This window comes from Mus musculus, chromosome 14, assembly GCF_000001635.26.
Source record: "Mus musculus strain C57BL/6J chromosome 14, GRCm38.p6 C57BL/6J".
Classification (NCBI taxonomy): domain Eukaryota; kingdom Metazoa; phylum Chordata; class Mammalia; order Rodentia; family Muridae; genus Mus; species Mus musculus.
Window position 1 is genome coordinate 26,356,615 of NC_000080.6, and position 19,791 is coordinate 26,376,405.

The 19,791-nt window shown below is 44.3% G+C and overlaps 1 long non-coding RNA gene across 1 annotated transcript in view; it reads left to right on the top strand.

The window, feature by feature from the left end:
• Positions 1-932: 932 nt before the first annotated feature.
• The window catches only part of 4933413J09Rik (RIKEN cDNA 4933413J09 gene), a 42,910-nt gene continuing 24,051 nt past the window's right edge, over positions 933-19,791 (top strand). The window contains exons 1-4 of the long non-coding RNA NR_038005.1: positions 933-1,061; positions 16,357-16,453; positions 16,615-16,735; positions 19,648-19,744. This is a non-coding gene — a long non-coding RNA (RIKEN cDNA 4933413J09 gene). The remainder of the gene's footprint in view (positions 1,062-16,356; positions 16,454-16,614; positions 16,736-19,647; positions 19,745-19,791) is intronic.

The window sequence follows — 19,791 nt, forward strand, 5'->3', positions numbered from 1 at the left end:
GCCATAGAAAGATTTCTTGGCCGGCCTTAGAAAGTAAGCCAGCGGTTGCAATGCAGAACTTTGCAGTCTTCCCTGGGATGCAGATTCCGTTCCAGGTAAGCAGTTGTGCAAAGAGAGAGAGGGTTGTCAGAGAAGGTCTTGAGCTGAAGTCATTATGGAAAGCAAGGTAACTCTGTGATTTGCTTGTGATCTCTGATTTGTGATCTTGGGGCGACACCAAGGAGCACTTTTCTTTCCAGAAATCTCCAAGAGCCCACAGCAAACACTCCTTATGCACATCCAGGTCCTGCAAACATCCACTGCCTTTGACTCTGGAGCTCTGATACAGGTGTGCAGGATGCCATTAAGTGTGCAACAGGTTGGGAGGATTTGTTGGATGTGTGTGTGTGTGTGAAATTCTTGGAATGGGTACTGATTCCATAGAGGTCTTAAATTGGGGATGTCTTAGTTTGGGTGAGAGGCCTTTCCATTGAATCAACGGTTTATTTTAGAATTCTAGGGAAACCCTTGATAATGGGCAGTAGGTGATCAGGTGTGTGTGTGGGGGGGGGTCTTCAAATAGCTTGGGGGCTGGCCTAACTCCTCTCAGCACCTGCTCCTTCAACCAGTGAACTCTGGCCTCCTGAGGCTCCGGAGCGGAGCTGATAGGTCAGGTTCAGGGGCCATGACCCTTCTGAATCTGATGCCTTAGCCTCCAGCCAGAAGGCAGGACAGAGGCAGTGAATGCTGGCAGGAAGTTGTGTTGGCTGAGGTGGTGAGTTCGCATAGCCTTGGGCTCTCAGCCAAATTCCTTTAGCAGCAAATGCAGTTTGCAGGACAGCAAGAAGCCTAGAGGCAGAGTGGGAGTGCCTTTAGGCCAGCCATGCAGCCATCCCCAGCTCCACCCCCTCCTCCTCCACCTCTTCCTTCAGACTCCTTGGGGCAGCAGCCCACTGGGCTACACCCGGGAAGGCAGGATGGAGCCTCTAAGAGTCACCCAAACGTTTCAGCCCCAGGCCTGCTGGCCCTGGCTGGTGGGCCTTCCCGCCTCACAGCTGCCCTCCCCCGAAGACACCGCAAAGGTAGGAAGAAAACAGCTAGGTTGTTACTGGTATCTCTGGAGCCATCTGTCAGCACTGAGCCCCACCAAACGGGACAGGGAGAGAAGTAGTTGAAGGCCACTCTGAAACCACACAGCCGGGAGCTGCTCGCTCGTCCTATGGCAGCAGAGTCTGGCCCAGGCCATGATGGAGGTAGAAACCATGCTCAGATGCAGAGGGAGAGCTGTGCCTAGGCAAATGGCAACAGCTGGAGAAGACAGGGGGGCTCACGGGGAAGCTGCTGCTTCAGGTACACCTGGCCAAGGAGCAGGACCACTTCCAGGACCTGCGCTCTTCACTGAAGAAGACGAAGCGTCACTTGCTGGCCACTCTTTAACTGAAGGGTATCATCTAGCTTTGCCACAGCAAAGGACGTGGGTATCAGTCCCAAGAGGCTCCTGCAGCCTGCTGGCGACCCCTCCTCTCTGCAGTTCACTGAACTTGGCGAGGATCCAGTCCAGGCTATTGCTCTACAAGAGTCAGACCTGTCTTAGCCTACCGTGGAAGAGACCGATGGCATGCCTTGGCCTGAGTTCACACCTCCTGTCTCAGTCCAGAGTGTCTCTGGGGACAACAACACACTACCAAAAGTCTTGCTTCCTATGTTATGATCGCCACCCCTAAAGGATCCTCAGGAGGTCCTCATGTAAGGTGGCTGGGCAGAGGTTGGAGGGCATCCTGCAAGGATGTAGGTCATCCCTTTTGTAAACTCATCATTTATTAGCATTTTGGGAGCCAAAGGTTGCAGTCAGTCAGAAGGGAATCTAGGCCAAGGGCAGAAAGCTTATGTTTTGATCCCTGCTACCCTCACTTGCCTTTTAGGATCACTAGAGCCTTTTCTCTTTGTGTCTCAGTCTTTTAGCTAGCCCGGATTTGAATTATGAAAATTACTCAATTTTCTTTTAGAAACGGCTAGGTCCAGAAAAGCTAAGGAAGTTGCATTGCACCATGGGAAAATCCTGGTAGTTGGGTGAGGCTCAGTTCTCTCCCCAGGAGTCCAGGTCCCTCTCTGGAGGAGAGCTGGAGACTGATTCCTTTGTGGGGTCTCTTTGGAATCGCTGTGTTCTTGCTCTTGAATCTATTATTCCTGCTATCTCAGAACACTGTGGCTTTGAGGGCTTAAAATGCTCAGGAAGGGTTGAGTACCAAGAGTTTTGAATTATTGTTTATTGCTTTATTCGACACGTCCAGAGCCTGGCAACAGCAGCCGTGACTTTGGGCAGGTCCTGCCTGTGCCTTAAGTGTACAGAATAAAATCAATAAAGACAAGCATGTAAGAGGAGAGAGAATGAGGAGAGCAGCAGAAACAACCAACCAACTGCAGCAAAATGCCCTCAACAGCTTGGGGTCAGAGAGCGAAGAGAACCTTTCCTGTGGGGGTTAAAGGCTGTGCTTCTGAAGGAAGTGGTTTTATATGTTTTGTTTTGTTTTTTTCTGTCCACTTGCATCTCCATGAGCCATCTCAAATCTAGCTGAAGGAAACTGACAGCCTAAACAGCCAGCCACATAACAGTCTCTCCTTTGGACTTCTGGCATTCCCACTCTTCTTTCCTCAGACAAGCATCCTATCTCATTCAGTAAATGTGGTTATTAGAGTTTCCCCACAAAGCTGGCAGTCTCCTCAGACAGCCCTCTGAAGTTGCTCAGAAGGGGCTGTCCCATGCCCTAGGAGAAGGACCCCATCAGAGTGAGTTTTCCCTTCTCATCACGTCTATGTATTTTTGAAGAAGGACGTTTGTCAAAGATCTGCTTGCAGGTCTCTCTGAGGAAGTACAGAATTTAGAGGGCAGCTAAGAAGTCCTCACAGGGTTGTACATACATCAGCCCTAGTGTTAATCTCTGGTCTAAAGTTACTAATGGACAGATTCCCACTTATTATGTGCACTCTCTGTACCTGGCATTACGGGGTGCTTCTCTGGTTTGACCTCTAAGGAGATTTTCTTGACCTCCAAGGAAGGGTATAGTATAAGGTTGAGATTCACCCTTAGGGCTGTGATTTCAGATCCATTTCCTCAAATTTCAAAATTCTAAGGGTCAGGAAATCCATAGAAAAATTCTTTCCAATGAAGTTAGGCTTGTTTTGTTTAATGGATTAGCAGAAATTAGGATAGCATTTGATACAGCAAGACATTTATCTGGAGCTATTTGTGGACAGGGGGACATGGTGTGTGAGTTAATGGTTGTGTCTTTGTAATACTGGGACTGGAAAATCACAAGGGTTGGTTTGGGGGAGGCAGAGCTCTTGTCCTGTGTCTGATGTGCTGCTATTGAGCGTATCATACTAACTTTAATGCCTTACTTTAATTTCTAACTGGCTTGTTCCAACCCCAGTGCCACAGAGGGACACCTTAGCTTCTTCATTACATCCAGATCCCACGTCCAGCAGATTAGCAGGGAGAAGACTAGCTCACAGTTCACAGTTAGAATCATTTTGGGAAGTCGAGGCAGGCACTCAGTCAGCTGTCACATTGCACCCGCAGTCAGGAGCAGAGGGGAAGGGGAGTGGCCTTGCTGCCTGCTTGTCTCTGCTTATGCTGTAGCTTGCTTCATGTTACACAGTTCGGGTCCCAGATGATGAAGTGATTCTGACCTCTGAGGTTGGATCCTTCCAACTCAATTAACAATCTATAAAATCCTTCTCAGACATGCCCACAGTCAACCTGATCTACCTAATTCCCCATTGAGCCACCGTCTTCCCAGGTGACTCTAGATCAGGTCAGGCTGATAATAACAACTAACAAGCACACTGCCCAGCATCAGTACCAGCCTTTGAGCCTTACATCTAGAGTCTCCAGTTGGACCATAGGCTGCATGCTCCTAAATATAAAAAGACTTTAAAGGAATTTCCTGAATGTCTTTTGCCCATAAGGAAAATCACAGTATGTGTGGTAGATTCAAGCTCTCTGACCAACTCCATTACCCAGGAGGCACTTCCAACTACCAACTTCCAATACAGTGGACGTTACCCCAGGACACACATGCTGACCAAACAAAATTTAGTCACACTGTGAGCTCCTCTGACCATCTCATACCCCTGTTGATACTTTTTCCTAAGCTGTACCTGGGTATACATCACCAGGATTTCAGCTGGACATTTGTAACAAGATTGGTACACTAGCTAGCTCTCTGGCTTGAGTTATAAAGACTTCCCCTTCCAGTGAAGACCTGCCCTGAAGTTAGTCCTCCTCGGAATTAGAACACTAAATGAGGTGGGGAATTACTCAGTGATTACCACCAGTCTCTACTCTCCTAAGATAAAACCCAAACCTTATCAATGCAAGGCAATTACTCAGCTACTAAGCTATAGACAGGCCTTTAAGTCAAGTCTATCAACAGAGTCATAAGGCACACAGCAAGACAGACTTGACTGTCATTGGGGAAACACAAGATTCATGGCACTTGAGAATGATTTTTAGAGCCAAACCCATCCAGGAGGCCTCTGGTCTTTGACACAAATAACTCTTACGTTGCTGTGTCACATCACATAGTTCATGGGAGGAGGGCACCACTCCTGAATTGACTCCGCGTCCTGTCTGTTGCTGAATGAAAGGACTTTGTGTCACTCAAACAGAAGCTTGTATGATCTTACCAGTGCCCGTGGTCAGAACAAGGCTCATGGCCTCAACAGGAGCTCCTTGGATAGGGAACTGGATAGAGTGTGCTTATTACCTGACCAGTGCAGGTTTTATATTGCTGCCCACCCTGCCTCTGTGTCCATTCTATGTCACTTTGTCCCTGCAGAGGCTCCACAGAGACCAGGACACAACCATGGCTTCCCACTCTTTGGTTATGCTGTCCTTTCCACTGATGGACTCATGTAAATACAGCATTGTTATTTTTTGTTCTATTTGAGAGAATTGCAGTGCTTGTTGTTAAGTTACTTTTCCAACCATGAATATGTAGAACCAAGAAAATCCGCCTCAACGCATTACTAGGGAAGCACCTTGGAATGAATGTAAGGTACAATATGGGAAGACTGGGCCCTGGCTAGGCGCACTGTCTATTTGAACTTAAATGCTGTACAGAGAAACTTTCCAGTCTGTCCTCAACCCGGCTTTGCCAGTTAAGCTTGAGTTTAGCACCATCCTGCTTCCACTTCCCAATTGCTGGGATTCCAAGTGGGGCCATCAGAGCCTGTGAAAGTAGCAGGATTTATGGTGCCCTGGCCGTCCTACCTGCCAGGCCATCACAATGCATGATCTCTGGCTGCTTTTGCTTTGCCTTTGCCCCACCCCACCCCCACCCCCCAGCACATAATCTCAGTCTGAAACCTGCAAGGCCTACAATCTATCTGCCTTCGGTGGCTGTAGTGCAGACTGGAGGGCACCGCACTCAGCCTGAGGGCGTTTTTGTCTTGGTGGGTGTTCCTCTGCTAGCCGCTCATCACACTTTACCGGAACCTGATGGAGTAATGTGTCTTACCTACTGAGGCATTGTGGGAATGTTTCCAACATGTAGGCACATGGCTTCTCTGAGTGTACCCCTAACCCAAGTCCCACATTGTAATCAGCCCTGGAGGTTCCTTCTGGGTGTATTTCCAAGTGCCTATACTTGAAGCAGGTGGTCTTTCCTCCTCCCCATTATTACTGATGTAATTTCTCAGTAGTATTTTATTTCTCAACATCATGAAAAGGATGATTCAATGAAGGAATGAGACCTTCCTAAGCAGTGTTGGAAAATAAACTGTCAGCTTCCCACATAGGAAGTACTAAGGGGTGTCTAATCAATCAGAGAGATTTCTTACTTTGGAGGAAGGTGGTGAGTTTACCCTGTATTCCAGGAAAGGCTCTTGGAAAGCGTATCTTAGCTTTTGGTCAATTTGGAGCAAGCTAGTTACCAGGGTGTGGAGTGAGGGTAGTTTCCCCTTGACATCAGCAGTTTCTTTCCTGGATGTTCTACTGTTACTGGAAGCCCCTATCATACTCTGTGATGTCACCAGTGTTGTGATGACACCAAGAGCTCTTGGTAGGTTCAGTGCCTAAAGGGTTCACCCATAGATCTTGGTAGGTTCAGTTCCTAGAAGGTTCACCCATAGATCTTGTTAAGTTCAATGCCTAGATGGTTCACCCATAGATCCTGGTAGGTTCAGTGCCTAGAGGGTTCACTCATAGACATGTTGGCAAGACCAAATCAGTTATTTAGGAGAGAGAATGGAGAAGATAGAAGGTCCAGAGAGGAGCAGAATGGCATTGGCCTTCAGAATTGGGAAGAGATAAATGACCCTGGGGAAGGCACAGTAAGTCCTGGGCAAGGATTGGAGGTTCCCAGATGAGATGAGCTTGAGCTGGGCTTCCCAAGAATGGGAATTTCCCAGGAGCTGGGATCCCCTGAGAAGCAAGTGGACTGCCCTGCTTGTCACAGTTCCTGAAAGTCAAGTTTCCCAGAACATTAGTTTGTTCATCTCAGAAGCCAGGAATTAGGCAGGATACCACTGTTTTACTGAGAACTACTGGATTTCACTCTTACTTTACTGTCAGGGGTGCGAAAGTTGGCAGAGGAAGCCTTGAAGAAGGAGGGATGGACGAGGGAAGTGTCCCCAGTTTCAAGCAGGGCATCACTACACTTCATTGCCGGTGGTTTCCTTTGGGTCTAGTGAATATCTGATACTAGTAAGAGGGCAAGAAAGATGCTCCTGGTCAAAACCTCTTGTCTCAAGCTTTACAACAGAATTACTGAGACCACCTCTCCCTGATAGTGGCCCCTTAGGTTTCTGAGTGAGCAGGTGTGGGTGGCAAACAGTTCTCTATTGCAGCAAAAACTAGAACCTGCGGACCAGGATAAAGACTGGCTTTTACCTACAGGATCTGGGTGTTCTGGGCTGTGAGTAAGGAGACTTCATGAGTCTAGGGACCAAGTTCTACCCCTACATGGCTTTTCTATCTACAGCCATGTGCTGAAGTGACCTAGCAGGGAAGCTGGGCAGCTCCACAGCACCTGAGTGCTTTGTGGACTTTGCCATTTTTTCCCCTGGCTTCTGAAAACACAACCCTTCAGTGTTCTGAAGCCAAGTTGACTCCTGTGCAGCTGTGAATATGCCTGAGGAGGCTACGGCCTTGGTCTCTTGAAGCCTGTGCTACGGGAGCCCGAGGACACCAGCACCCACCTCTCTACAGACCTATATGAACACTGACATCCACAGCCGGCGCTTTCAGAACCGACTAAAGCAAAATCTCATAAGGTAGCTCATGTCCCGATCATACTAAGTGTGCTAGTATTGGACCAACAGTGTGTAGGGTAGATGCTGCCCCTCCGCTGCTGCACCTCAGTGTTTGTTGAAGACACCTGAACTCTTCTGTGACAGGACAGTGTCATGAACAGCAGTCACATGCAGTAGACTCGCCATGTGTTTCCTAGGCTCAGGCTCCTGACATGGAGGTGTGTTGTCTCACATGTTCATCTAGCCAAGTTCTCCCAAAGTACCAGGACACAATCAGTTGTCTCCCAGCCTCCCTCCTAGGTTTGTAGGCAATCAATCCTTCATACCTTGCCTTCTAGATCCACTGCATCATGCAAACCCTACCTTGGATTGGTTGTTTTAGTGTCTTCATGAGAACAACTTTTATGCCAGTCTAGGGAAACCTTGCTACTAAACTCCTGTGCGAGTCTGTGTAAGAAGGCTTTGAACTTGGATGGGGCAGAGTCAGAATGTTCTTCCCACAGGACGGCCTTCCAGGAAGAATTATATGAACTACAAATGAAGGCATTGAAAGCAAGGGCATACAGGAAATATGATGGTATGTATCTCTGTGGAAAAGGCAAAGAGCTGGGGGGATATTGTTTGATTTTTCTTACATGATCAAGTAGGTTAAGACACAAGACTAGTATATTCCCTCACTGTAAATGAATATGTTTAAGATAATGAATTTAATTTATGTTTTTTGTACATTAGTTGAGCTTCTCTGGAGTAACAGAACTTATAGAATGAAACGCTCTCTATATCTCTATTTAATAAATATATATTTATACATATATTTAAATGTAAACATATATGTGTAATAAATATATATGCATATGATTTATTAGGATGAATTATAGGCTGTGGTCCATCTAATCCAGCAATATTGAAGAATCTACTTGTAAGGTAGCTGGCTGTCTTAGCTGGTCCTCAGTATATGCCTATAAGTTAGAATCGTGAAGAAGTTGGTTCTAATACTACTAAAGAAATGGACTTGCTAGGAAAGGCGGGGGCAAGCAGGCAAAAGAGAACTGCCTTCCTTCACGTCCTTTACATGTGCTGACAGCAGAAGGTGTGGCCCAGATTAAGGTTAGGTCTTCCCATCTCTAAAGATTTAGATGAAGGTTTTAGCTTCCTACCTCAAAGATCCATGTTAGAATTACATCATCCCAAGTCACATGATTTAATTAAGAAAAACTCCCTCACAGACGATAGAGAAGTAGCATAAGGTGATTGCTAGCTTCGAGGTGGCTTAAGGATATCCCAGCCCACTGGGACACTGAGAAAGCATACTTTCTCAGCAGAGAATCCTGATGTTCTGCTATGTAAACAGCATGCCTGAGGAGTGGCCTTCACGATTGTCTTCTCATGAGAAAAAGCTTTTGTTTTAATTAAACTAAGCAACACTTAAAAGAGTTGGATGAAGTCAGATTTCTCGGTCTGTGAGGAGGTTTGGGTCCCCTTGAACCCAGGTAAACTACTGTTTGAGAAACAGAAGCTGTTGAGAATTAGAAGTGAGAAGTCTTTATTCTGCTTGTCTATAAAGATGCTGGAGAGAATTCAATAACGTATGCAGTGGTTCACAGCTGCTCTGCATCTCCTGTGTCCACACCCTACCCAGGGATCCCAACGCACTCGATGTTGACAACCAATATGCCCAGACTTTGTGTTAGTAAATTCCAGATGTCAGCTGAACAACCAAGACTTGCCATCACAGGCTACTTCTTTTTTTTTTTTTTTTTTCAATTTAAGTAGATTTTAATTATTCCATTATGCACATTATGAAACAAATTCTCTTGTTACAGCTTTTGCAAAAATATTTTTTCTTTTTTTCTCGGTTATTTTATTTGTTTACATTTCAAATGTTGTTCCCCTTCCCAGTTTCCCCTCTGCAAGTCCCCTACCTCATCCCCCTCTTCTTTTTAAATTAATTAATTTTTATTTATTTAAATTTATTTACATTTCAATTGTTATCCCCTTACCCAGTTCCCCCCTCCCGGAAAACCCCTATGCCAGCCTCCCTCCCCTGCTTCTATGAGGGTGCTCCTCCATCCACCCACCCACTCCCACCTCCCCACTCACAATTCCCCTACACTATGGCATCTGTCGAGCCTTCATAGGACCAAGGACCTCTCTTCCCATTTATGCCTGACAAGACTGTCCTCTGCTACATATGCAGCTGGAGCCATGTGTACTCCTTGGTTGGTGGCTTAGTCCCTGGGAGCTCTGGGGGGTCTGGTTGGTTGATATTGTTGTTCTTCCTATGGGGTTGCAACCCCCTTCAGTTCCTTCAGTCTTTAACTCCTCCATTGGGGACCCCACACTCAGTGCAATGGTTGACTGCGAGCATCCAACTCTGTATTTGTCAGGCTCTGGCAGGGCCTCTCAGGAGACAGCTATATCAGGCTCCTTTCAGCAAGCTTTTCTTAGCATCCACAATAGTGTCGGAGTTTGGTGACTGTATCTGAGATGAGTCCCCAGGTGGCCTTTCCTTCAGTCTCTTCTCTGTGCTTTGTCTCCATATTTGCTCCCATGAGTATTTTGTTCCCCTTTCTAAGAAATGATCGAAGTACCCACACTGTGGTCTTCCTTCTTCTTGAGCTTCATATTCTCTGTGAATTGTATCTTGGGTATTCTGATCTTTTGGGCTAATACCCACTTATCAGTTAGTGCATACCTGTGTGTTCTTTTGTGATTTAGTTACCTCAGTCAGGATGATATTTTCTAGGTCCATCCATTTGCCTTAGAATTTTTTTTTTTTTGATGTATGATGGTTTTTATTTACAACTTCACTGGCAAAAAAAAAAAAAAAAAAAAAAAGGAGAGAACTTCAAACATACCTCCTCCTCTTCTTCCTCCTCCTCCTCCTTCTTTTTAGGTTTTTTTTTTTTCTTGGATATTGTCTTTATTTACATTTCAAATGTTTTCCCCTTTTCAGGTCTCCCCTTCAGAAACCCCTATCCCATCGCCTCTCCCCCTGCCTCTATGAGAGTTCTCCCCCACCCAACCACTCCCATCCTCCCACCCAAGCATTCCCCTACACTGGGGCATTGAACACCCTCAGGCCCAAGGGTCTCTTCTCCTACTGATGTCCAACAAGGCCATCTTCTGCCACATATTTGGCCAGCACCATGGGTCACTCCATGTATATTCTTTGGTTAGTGGTCCAATCCCCAGGAGTTCGGGGGGGGGGGGTCTGGCTGGTTGACACTGTTGCTCCCTCCATGGGGCTGCAAACCCCCTCAGCTCCTTCAGCCCTTTCTCTAACTCCTCCATCGGGAATCCCCCCAAGCTCAGTCCAATGGTTGGCTGAGAGCTTCCTCCTCTGTATTTGTCAGGCTCTGGCAGAGACTCTCAGGAGACAGCCATATCAGGCATCCATCAGCAAGCACTTCCCAGCATCCACAATAATGTCTGTATTTGTTTTGGTGGCTGTATATGGAATAGATCCTCAGCAGTCTCTGGATAGCCTTTCCTTCAGTCTCTGCGCCATACTTTGTCTCCAAATTTCCTCCTGTGAGTATTATGTTCACCCTTCTAAAAACACTGAAGCATCCACATTTTGGTCTTCTTTCTTCTTAGGCTTCATATGGTCTGTGAATTGAATCTTGGGTATTCCAAACTTTTGGGCTAATATCTACTTATCAGTGAATACATACCATGATTGTTCCTTTGTGATGGAGTCACCTCACTCAGGATGATATTCTCAAGTTCCATCCATTTACCTGCAAATTTCATGAAGTTATTGTTTTTAATGGCTGAGTAGTACTCCATTGTGTAAATGTACCACACTTTCTGTATCCATTCCTTTGTTGAGGGGCATCTGGGTTCTTTCCAGCTTTGGGCTATTATAAATAAGGCTGCTATGAACATAATGAAGCATGTGTCCTTATTACATGTTGGAGCATTTTCTGGGTATATGCCCAGGAGTGGTATAGCTGGGTCCTCAGTTAGTATTGTCCAATTTTCTGAGGAACCGCCAGACTGATTTCCAGAGTGGTTGTACCAGCTTGCAATCCCACCAGCAATGGAGGAGTGTTTCTCTTTCTCCACATCCTCGATAGCATCTGCTGTCACCTGAGTTTTTGATCTTAGACATTCTGACTGGTGTGAGGTGGAATCTTAGGGTTGTTTTGATTTGTGTTTCCCTGATGACTAAGGATGTTGAACATTTCTTTAGGTGCTTCTCAGCCATTCAAGTTTCCTCAGTTGAGAATTATCTGTTTAGCTCTGTTCCCCATTTTTAATAGGGTTATTTGGTTCTCTGGAGCCTAACTTCTTGAGTTCTTTGTATATATTGGATATTAGCCCTCTATCTAGGATTGGTAAAGATCTTTTACCAGTCTGTTGGTTGCCATTTTGTCTTATTGAAAGGGTCCTTAACCTTACAGAAGCTTTGCAATTTTATGAGGTTCCATTTGTTGATTCTTGATCTTAGAGCATAAGCCATTGGTGTTCTGTTCAGGAACTTTTCCCCTGTGCCCATGTGTTCGAGACTTTTCACCACTTTCTCTTTTATTAGATTCAGTGTAACTGGTTTTATGTGGAGTTCCTTGATCCATTTGTACTTGAGCTTTGTACAGGGAGATAAGAATGGATCAATTTGCATTCTTCAGCATATTGACCGACAATTGAACCAGCACCATTTGTTTAAAATGCTGTCTTTTTTCCACTGGGTAGTTTTAGCTCCTTTGTCAAAGATCAAGTGACCATAGGTGGATGGGTTCATTTCTGGGTCTTCAGTTCCATTCCATTGATCTACCTGTCTGTTGCTATACCAGTACCATGCAGTTTTTATCATAATTGCTCTTTAGTACAGCTTGAGGTCAGGCATGGTGATTCCACCAGAGGTTCTTTTATTGTTGAGAACAGTTTTCCCTATCCTGGGTTTTTTGTTATTCCAGATGAATTTACAAATTGCTCTTTCTAACTCTATGAAGAATTGAGTTGGAATTTTGATGGGGATTGCATTGAATCTGTATATTGCTTTTGGCAAGATGGCCATTTTTACTATATTAGTCTTGCCAATCCATGAGCCTGGGAGATCTTTCCATCTTCTGAGGTCCTCGATTTCTTTCTTCAGAGACTTCAAGTTCTTGTCATACAAAGCTTTCACTTCCTTAGAATCACGCCAAGATATTTTATATTATTTGTGACTATTGTGAAGGATATTGTTTCCCTAATTTCTTTTTCAGTCCTTTATCCTTTGTGTGGAGAAAGGCTACTGATTTGTTTTAGTTAATTTTATATCCAGCCACTTTGCTGAAGTTGCTTATCAGGTTTAGGAGTTCTCTGGTGGAGTTTTGGGGGTCACTTAAGTATTCTATCATATCATCTGCAAATAGTGATACTTCGACTTCTTCCTTTCCAATTTGTAACCCTTTGATCTCCTTTTGTTGTCTAATTGCTCTAGTTAGAACTTCAAGTACTATATTGCACAGATAGGGAGAGAGAGGACAGCCTTGTCTAGTCCCTAATTCTAGTGGGATTGCTTCAAGTTTCTCTCCATTTAGTTTGATGTTGGCTACTGGTTTGCTGTATATTGTCTTTACTATGTTAAAGTATGGGCCTTGAAGTCCTGATCTTTCTAAGACTTTTAACATGAAGGGATGTTGAATTTTGTCACATGCTTTTTCATCATCTAATGAAATGATCATGTGGTTTTTTCTTTGAGTTTGTTTATGTAGTGGTTTACATTGATGGATTTCAGTAACCATCCATCCCTGCATCCCTGGAATGAATCCTATTTGATCGTGGTGAATGATAGTTTTGATGTGTTCTTGGATTTGGTTTCCAAGAATCTTATTGAGTATTTTTACATTGATATTCATAAGGGAAATTGGTCTGAAGTTCTCTTTCTTTGTTGGGTTTTTGTCAGGTCTTGGTATCAGCATAACTGGGACTTCATAGAGTGAATTGGGTAGTGTTCCTTCTGTTTCTATTTTGTGGAATAGTTTGAAGAGTATTGGTATTAGGTTTTCTTTGAAGGTCTGATAGAATTCTGCACTAAACCCATCTGGTCCTGGGCTTTTTTGGTTGGAAGACTTTTAATGACTGCTTCTATTTCTTTAGGGGTTATGGGACTGTTTAGATGGTTTATCTGATCCTGATTTAACTTTGGTATTTGGTATCTATCTAGAAAATTGTCCATTTCATCCAGATTTTCAGTTGTGTTGAGTATAGGTTTTTGTAGTAGGATCTGATGATTTTTTAATTTCCTCAGCATCTGTTGTTATGTCTCCCTTTTCATTTCTGATTTTGTTAATTTGGTTACTGTCTTTGTGCCCTCTGGTTAGTCTAGCTAAGGGTTTATCTATCTTGTTGATTTTCTCAAAGAACCAGCTCCTGGTTTTGTTGATTCTTTGTGTAGTTCCTTTTGTTTCTACTTGGTTGATTTTAGCTCTGAGTTTGATTATTTCCTGCTGTCTACTCCCCTTGGGTGTATTTGCTTCTTTTTTGTTCTAAAGATTTTAGGTGTGCTGTTAAACTGCTAGTGTATGCTCTCTCCAGTTTCTTTTTGAAGGCACTCAGAGCTATGAGTTTTCCTCTTACCACTGCTTTCATTGTGTCCCATAAGTTTGGGTATGTCATACCTTCACTTTCATTAAATTCTAAAAAGTCTTTAATTTCTTTCTTTACTTCTTCCTCGACCAAGTTATCATTGAATAGAGTGTTGTTCAGCTTCCATGTGTATGTGGGCTTTCTGTTGTTTTTGTTGCTATTGAAGATCAGCCTTAATCCACAGTGATCTGTTAGGAGGCATGAGATTATTTCAATCTTCTTCTATCTGTTGAGGTCTGACTTGTTACTGATTATATTGTCAGTTTTGGAGAAGGTACCATGAGATGCTGAGAAGAAGGTATATTCTTTTTTTGCTTTAGGATGAAATGTTCTATAGATATCTGTTAAATCCATTTGGTCTATAACTTCTGTTAGTTTTACTGTGTCTCTGTTTAGTTTCTGTTTCCATGATCTGTCCATTGATGAGAGTGGGGTGTTGAAGTCTTCCACTATTACTGTGTGGGGTGCAATGTGTGCTTTGAGTTTTAGTGAAGTTTCTTTTATGAATGCAGGTTCCCTTGTATTTGGAGCATAGATGTTCAGAATTGAGAGTTCATCTTGGTAGATTTTTCCTTTGATGTGTATGAAGTGTCCTTCCTTATCTTTTTTGATGACTTTTGTTTGAAAGTTGATTTTATTCAATATTAGAATGGCTACTCCAGCTTGTTTCTTGGAACCATTTGCTTGGAGAATTGTTTTCCAGCCTTTTACTCTGAGGTAGTGTCTGTCTTTGTCACTGAGGTGCATTTCCTGTATGCAGCAAAATGCTGGGTCCTGTTTACATATTCAATCTGTTTATGTCTTTTTATTGGTGAATTGATTCCATTGATGTTAAGAGATATTAAGGAATAGTGATTGTTGCTTCCTGTTATTTTTTATGCTATTTTTATGTTTGTGTGGCTATCTTCTTTTGAGTTTTTTGAAAGAAGATTACTTTCTTGCTTTTTCTAGGGTGTAATTTCCCTCGTGTTGGCACTTTCCATCTATTATCCTTTGTAGGGCTGGATTTATGGAAAGATATTGTGTAAATTTGGTTTTGTCATGAATATCTTGCTTTCTCCATCTATGGTAATTGAGAGTTTTGCTGGGTATAGAAGCCTGAACTGGCATTTGTGTTCTCTTAAGGTCTGTATGACATCTGCCCAGGATCTTCTAGCTTTCATAGTCTCTGGTGAGAAGTCTGGTGTAATTCTAATAGGCCTGCCTTTATATGTTACTTGACCTTTTTCTCTTACTGCTTTTAATATTCTTTCTTTGTTTTGTACATTTGGTGTTTTGACTATTATGTGACAGGAGGAATTTCTTTTCTGGTCAATCTATTTGAAGTTCTGTAGGCTTCTTATATGTTCATGGTTATCTCTTTCTTTAGGTTAGGGAAGTTTCTAATATAATTTTGTTGAAGATATTTACTGGCCCTTCAAGTTGGGAGTCTTCACTCTCTTCTATACCTATTATCCTTAGACTTGGTCTTCTCATTGTGTCCTTGATTTCCTGGATGTTTTGGGTTAAAAGCATTTTGCATTTTCTTTGACTGCTATGTCAATGTTTTCTATGGTATCCTCTGCACCTCAGAGTCTCTCTTCTATCTCTTGTATTCTGTTGGTGCTGCTTGCTTTTATGACACCTGATCTCTTTCCTAGGTTTTCTATCTTCAGGGTTGTCTCCCTTTGTGGTTCTTTATTGTTTTTATTTCCACTTTTAGATTTAGGTTTGTTCAATTCCTTCACCGGTTTGGTTGTGTTTTCTAGTAATTCTTTAAGTGATTTTTGTGTTTCCTCTTTAGGGGCTTCTACCTGTTTACTTGTGTTCTCCTGTATTTCTTTGAGGGAGTTACTTATGTCCTTCTTAGAGTCCTCTGTCATCATCATCAGATGTGCTTTTAAATCAGAGTCTTGCTTTTCTGTTGTGTTGAGGTATCCAGGGCTCACTGTAGTGGGAGAACTGGGTTCTGATGATGCCAAGTAGCCTTAGTTTCTGTTCCTTATGTTCTTGCCCTTGCCTTTCACCATCTGGCTATCTTTGGTGTTAGCTGGTCTTGCTGTTTCTGACTGTGAGTTGTCCCTCCTGCAAGCCTCTGTGTCAGTATTCCTAGGAGACCAGTTCTCTCGGGATGAATTTGGGTATGAAGAGCTGTGGTACAGGATCAGCTCTGGGATGCAGACAGAAACCAGCAGGATCCTATCCCCAGCTGTGCCTTGATTCCTGTCGCCTGATGGCTCTGGGAGGGTCCCTCTTGGGCCATAAATTTGAAGAGATGTGATGGTCTTAACTGTGTTCACAGGTGTGTTGGCTCTCCTGAGAGACCAACTCTCTCCTGGTGATTCTTGTGTATGTAGCATTGTGGCATAGGATCAGTGGTCATTTTAAAGGCTGAGGAAAAAAATCTCTGCCCAGGTCTTTTGACCCTTCTCCCCTGGGGATGCCCAGAATGAACTCTGAAAGGTCATGGTGCATTGTTCAGTTGAGTAGAGCTGGTGGAGGCTCAACAGTCAACATGGCAGGTCCCCAAAGGCCTGTGTCCCAGCTACCTTCCTCCTCTAGGTGTGAAAAAGTCCAGCATGAACTCAGACAGGACACAGACCAGGACCAGAGCCTCATGTAGACAGAGCTGCTGCAGAAGGAGCAATGAGCATGCCTGGTAAGTGAACCACCATTGAGCTATCCTTAGCAACCAGGCATCCATGGGGTGGGTTTTTGTCCTTGACCTTGGTTTCCTTTGTGGGAATGGGCACTGATTTTGTGTAGCCAGTGTCCCAGCCAGGATGCTTCTGAGTCTGATTGCCTTTCCTTGTCTTACAGCACCCTTGAGAGACCTGAGGAGGATGAAGGAAAATACGGACAACTTGAATCCATGACAGTCTTCAGTCTAGGATCAAGGCCTCCTCACAAAAGCCATCTCCTTGTAGCTGAGAACTCAACAGTGAGTCAGATATCAACCACACCAGGAGCATAGGGTCCTCTCTCAGTCAGGCAGAAGCTGACTCTGTGTCAGACACAAGAGTTGCTGAAGAGAGTTCATTGCAGTGAGGCTGACCATCTGTCTCTCGTGACAGCCACTTGACTGTCAATAATAATATAATAAAGACTGGATTTTACTGTTTCACTTCCTGGACTGGGAAAAGATCTATAGAGAATGTCTGAGTCACCTTCAGTGTCCTTGGGCAGGTATATGTTCCATATCAATCAGAGGAACTTTCAGGGATTTATCTCCTTTGGAGGAAAAGGTTTGAGCAGAGGAAATGCTGTGGTCCAAGTAGCAGTAGGAGATTATTCCTCACAGAGACTGAGACACCCCTCTTGCTGAGGATGTATGAGGGAGGGCTTCAGAGAAGTGCTGAGGCACAACTGCTGGCATCCAGGAGTCTGCGAGTGTAAGTTAGCATGTGTCCTGATGGACTGTCAGGGATCTTTTAGTAGAGATGAATAAATGAATTAGGAAGACTTTGAACAAAGGCCTGAGACTGTCTCATCCTTGGCCTTTGGAGAGCTTGATCTTCAAAACCCCTAGAGGCATGGCCACCCTTGTCTTGATAGGCTATTACAGTCTGTACCCAAGGCCAGACAGACAGTATAGGTCTTACTACAATCAAAGAATTTTTTTTATCAGTTTTTAAAATCAATTTTCTAGCTTGAATATTGTTTTCTTTGGAGTTTTCATTCGTTTTGTCTCAAGGTTTTAATTAATGTCATTGCTTTTGTTCTTAGTCGTTGATTGGCTGTTTTGCTAAGGCTATACACTGTATATAATTGCTGTGTGTGAGCCCCTGTCGAGTGAGATGACTATTTTTTTTTTTTTTTGAGACAGGGTTTCTCTGTGTAAGTCTGGCTGTCCTGGAACTCACTCTGTAGACCAGGCTGGCCTCGAACTCAGAAATCCTCCTGCCTCTGCCTCCCGAGTGCTGGGATTAAAGGTGTATGCCACCACGCCTGGCGAGATGACTATTTTTATGAATAAAATATCCATGTCCCACTCTTCTTTATTTCCCATTAGTTTATTTATACAATTTACGTCTGGATCACAACCTCCCCTCCTCCCAGTACCCCCTCACATAGGGTCTTCTCCCACCCCTCCTCTTCACTTCTGAGAAGGGGGAACACCCCCTAGGTATCCACCCACCCTGGCAGATCACACCACCGCAGGACCTGACATATCCTCTCCCACTGAGGCCAGACAATACAGCCCAGTTAGGGGAACAGGATCTATAGGCAGGTGAGAGGCTGGATAAGCCCCTGCTCCAGTTATTGGGAGACCCACATGAAAACCAAGCTACAACACACCTGCTACATATGTGTTGGGGGCATAGGTCCAGCCCTTATATGCTCTTTGGTTAGAGGTTCAGTCTCTGGGAGCCCCCAAGGGTCCAAGTTAGTTGACTCTGTTGTCTTCTTGTGGAGTCCCTCCATGTTCCTCAGTCCTTTCCACAGCTCCTTCAAAGGCTTCTGGAGCTCAATCTAATGTTTGGCTCTGGGTTTCTGCATCTGTTCCCTCTAGGAGGACAGTTCTGCTAGGCTCCATTTTTTGCTTTTTGTTTTTAAAGATTTATTTATTTATTTTCATGCATATGAGTATCTATACAGATGGTTGTGAGCCTTCATGTGGTTGCTCACTCCGACACCGCTCATTCCAGCCAGCCCCACTTGCTCCAAACCTGTTCGCTCCGTATTATGTCTAAGTACAAACACACCAGAAGAGGGCATCAGATCTCATTATGGATGGTTGTGAGCCATCATGTGGTTGCTGGGATTTGAACTCAGGACCTTTGGGAGAGCAGTCAGTGCTCTTACCTGAGTAAGAGTACTTATAGAGAGAGCCATCTTTCTAGCCTGGTTCCTGTTTTTTAATCTAGCCTGACAGATACAAGCATAGCCTGAGGCTCCCAGTAGTTGAAGGAGGAAGGCAGGCCTGCAATGTGTCCGGTCAGCCACATCATCAAAGTTGAGCTCACAGTGGTCTTCATGGAATCCATGTGCACAGTCACAGAAGTGAGCCCTAGAGCATCCTGACACATGGCACCACTTTCATCACCTTCTAACTAAGTTCACACAGAATAGTCTTGAGGACAGACACACATATATCTTCCTATCTCACTGCAACATACAGCCTCATTCATGCTGCGATCAGAAACACATTCATCAGCCGGGAGGCAGAGGCAGGCGGATCTCTGAGTTCGAGTGAGTTCTAGGACAGCCAGGGCTACACAGAGAAACCCTGTCTTGTAAAACCAAAGAGAGAGAGAGAGAGAGAGAGAGAGAGAGAGAGAGAGAGAGAGAGAGAGAGAGAGAGAGAGAGAAAGAAAGAAAGAAAGAAAGAAAGAAAGAAAGAAAGAAAGAAAGAAAGAAAGAAAGAAAGAAAGAAAGAATCCACTTCCAGGTCACTATGCCCACCTTGGTATCCAGGCACACATAACCAGGAGTAGCCATTGATTCCATCCTGGTACACGGCCACATTGTGGCAGGGGCTGGAAGCACACTCATTGTCCTCTGTCTGACTTGCAGAACCTTCCAGCATATCCAGCAGGGCTGATACAGATGGGTGCTCCAGGTCTTTATGGCAAGTGCCCCATGCTGGCAAATGTTTCCTCTGCAGGAATTAGTGGCAGTGTCACAGGTCAGCCCTCTGAACCCAGAAGAAGGACATTGGCATAGGAAGCCCCTCTCCTGGGGTGGTCACACAAGTGGCAATTCCTTGGCAGGCATTGGAGAAGCAAGGGTCTTGTCATTGATTTGCTATTTTGGTAAGGTTGTATATAATGGCTGCTGTTTTTAAGCCCCCATTGGGTAAAATTACTGTTTTATGAATGAAAAAGCAATTTCCCACTCTTCTCTCTTAAGGACTGTCTGGAATCAGTTGCGGCATCACAGTCCTGTAACACCAGAACTCCCAGGCAGAGATGGATGTCTGCAAGTGCCAAGTGGCTTGGTCTACACAGTGAGTTCCTAGCTGGGGTTCATAATGCTACACAGAGGGGTGATGTC